The sequence below is a fragment of the Schistocerca serialis genome, chromosome 2 (genome assembly GCF_023864345.2).
Source record: "Schistocerca serialis cubense isolate TAMUIC-IGC-003099 chromosome 2, iqSchSeri2.2, whole genome shotgun sequence".
Lineage (NCBI taxonomy): Eukaryota > Metazoa > Arthropoda > Insecta > Orthoptera > Acrididae > Schistocerca > Schistocerca serialis.
The window spans coordinates 1018472551-1018475782 of NC_064639.1; the positions used below are offsets into that span (position 1 = coordinate 1018472551).

Here is a 3232-nt window from a genome sequence, read left to right on the forward strand (position 1 = left end):
TACGTAAAACACTGTCGGTCTCCGTTCAGGATTCCCCAGTTGTCTTCTAGGTCCATCAGTCGGACAGTTTCGGCAAGTGTCGCACAACCATTAAAATTCGGCAATTGGTCTTTAGGCTTTAAAACACATTTAAAATCCCCGCCGACGACCACGTCCTCCTCATTCCTCCGTAAAAGATACAATAAGTGAGTAGCGTAAAAATGTGCTTGGGCAGCTCTATTTTGATTCCCCGAGGGAGCATAGATGTTGATCAATCGAACTCCATTAATAAGGCACGAGATTCCTCTGCCAGACTCTAGTCTTTCCACGTCCGATACAATAATACCCTCTTTGAATAACAGAGCTGTGCCTCAGGAGCTATCTGGGATGGTATTTGTCAGTACGTCATACCCAGGAAAGTCAGGTTCAAAATGGCTCTGAGCACTATGGGACTCAACTGCTGAGGTCATTAGTCCCCTAGAACTTAGAACTAGTTAAACCTAACTAACCTAAGGACATCACAAACATCCATGCCCGAGGCAGGATTCGAACCTGCGACCGTAGCGGTCTTGCGGTTCCAGACTGCAGCGCCTTTAACCGCACGGCCACTTCGGCCGGCTAGGAAAGTCAGGTCTTGCAGCATCGCGATGTCTGCATGACAGTTATACAAATAATCGCGGAGGCTGTGTCTCTTCTGTTCTTAAGTTATTTTGTTTATATTTAGTGATTATCTTGCATTCCTGAAAAGGAGGCATGAAGTTGTCTATGTTAAAAGTCGCTGACCAGTCAGCACAAGCATGATGTCGGTGAGGAACCTAATACGTATCCGAGTCATCATCTTTTTTCAGGTTCGTTGAAAGCTGTCGTGTCACAATTGATTCCGCTCTCCCGGCTGGCATAGCCTCCTTTGGTGGCTCTGAGCACTATGGGACTCAACTGCTCAGGTCATTAGTCCCCTAGAACTTAGAACTAGTTAAACCTAACTAACCTAAGGACATCACAAACATCCATGCCCGAGGCAGGATTCGAACCTACGACCATAGCGGTCTTGCGGTTCCAGACTGCAGCGCCTTTAACCGCACGGCCACTTCGGCCGGCCCCTCCTTTGGTGGTTCAGACGTAGTCAGTCCTCGATCCACCGACATGTCCTCGATATCATCAGCCCAGCTGCCTGCATTTAACATGTACATCTTCTGATCTGAGCCCTTTCCGGTTGGACACTGTTCTTTTCGCCCCTCTCTCAGGAGCTGCTGAGAGACCCGATCCTCGTCTGCTGCAGCGTGATTTCCAACCCCAGAGTTCGGCGTGGTCACTGGTATCGCCTGGTCGTGGCCACTCGATTGCTTCGCATCTGTCCTCCCAAGAGTTGCGTCAGTTAATTCACGGGCAATTTGCGCACCTTTCTCGCGCAGCAGTGGAGCTATTTTCTCAGCATCCTTGTGAGCGATCCGTAGCTCTTTGTGTTTTTTAGGAGAAACGTTCGCCCTTTCATTTGCCACAGTCACTGAGGAAGACCTGCAGACTGGTAATCCGGTGTTGTCGTCGCTTCCCATTGATTTAGAATCCGCTCCTTTGTCGGTGCGTGGATCATTCTCGACATCTTGGGTTTTCTCGCCAACCTGGGCGCTAACCAAACACGTAGCCCCAGATTGTTCAGTTTCATCGTCACGTCGCGGGTGGTGTCAGCGTTGCCCTCTGGGGTGGCAGTCTCCATTGGTGTCTGGTCAGCTTCGATGGTGTTGACAGTGGTGTCCATGTGAGTGACCTCCGTCGCTGCCATGGTCGAACGGACTGCCGCCACGTAAGTTAGAGGCATTGATGACATCTTGTTACTAGGAACACTTTCGCCTGGTGGCAACTGCGTCACTCGTCTCTACGCATTGTGCGCGAAAATGATCAGTTGCACCACACCCAGAGCAAGTGCGAGGCTGACCATCGTATGTAACAATGGCCCTGTATCCACCGATCGTAATATATGGAATGTGTTTATCCAGTTCTCAAAATGGTTCAAATGGCTCTGAGCACTATGCGACTTAACTTCTGAGGTCATCAGTCGCCTAGAACTTAGAACTAATTAAACCTAACTAACCTAAGGACATCACACACATCCATGCCCGAGGCAGGATTCGAACCTGCGACCGTAGCGGTCACGCGGTTCTAGACTGAAGCGCCTTTAACCGCACGGCCACACCGGCCGGCATTTCTCCAGTTCTATTTTCGACTGTCGAACACCGTTAAGACAGGAACTTTGAAGGACATCCACTTTTCCGCAACATTGCTGATACCCGTGCCATAATTTTTCAACACTGCATTTATTTCGTAGGCAGGAACTTCAAAAGGTAGTTCGAAAATTTTAACTGTGCGGACACTAAATCCTGCACGAGATACCTGAACTTCGCCAGTATTACCATCGCTGTGAGTAAATTTAAGGCTACCACCGCATGATCGAACAATTTGATCGCATATTTCAGCAGTTTTAAACTTTATGTGCGCAGTACTGCTAACAATCGAAATATGTACACCAATTATTTCATCAAAAGATCGTTTCAAAACATTCTCAATCCATGCTTCGAGTTCGTAAGCTTTAGGTCGTGCACATTTCGGATCGAAACGTAATTTCAAAGTATCTTTTCGAGCTAGTTCATTCATAGTCAATTCGTGACATTTTTCACACAATAACCCGTAACTGTGTACGCTACAAGAGCGTCAACTCACCGTAAACAGCGCTCAGCCGGCAGCAGCGGAGCCGTAAACACCGGCGCGCGTCCGCTCGCCACGGCCGCCGAAGGCCAACATAAACAGTCCTCTGGGCCGGATTTGAACCAGCGACCTATGGACAACTGTGAATCCTCTACTACAGTCCACCGCTCTGCCAACTGAGCTACCAGAGGCTCTGCCCATCTGAGTCACCGAGGACACAAAGGATAGTGTGACTGCAGGGACTTATCTCTGGCACGTTGGGAATGTGAGTCTCACGGGAGGTGTGCCAGAGATAAGTCCCTGCAGTCGCAGTATCCTCTGTGTCCTCGGTGGCTCCGATGGATGCCATCACGGTAGCTCAGCGTGTTCGGTCAGAGGGTTAGCTACGCTCTGTAATAAAAAAAACTGAGTTAATCGATCAACAACGAACTTAAACGGGTGTCTTACGACGTCCGCCCCGAGCAAATGCAACGAACGGAAGCGAACAAAAATGAAATTTAAAAAAAAAAAAAAAAGGACAGAGCGTCTTTCGTGTAAACAGGAGATCCCGGGT

At 48.9% G+C, this 3232-nt stretch overlaps 1 non-coding gene across 1 annotated transcript; it reads right to left on the bottom strand.

The window, feature by feature from the left end:
* Window positions 1-2781: 2781 nt before the first annotated feature.
* Trnay-gua (transfer RNA tyrosine (anticodon GUA)) lies at window positions 2782-2870 on the bottom strand. The gene is given in 2 exon segments: window positions 2782-2817; window positions 2834-2870. It is a non-coding gene; the product is annotated as a tRNA-Tyr (tRNA).
* Between the last annotated feature and the right edge of the window lie 362 nt (window positions 2871-3232).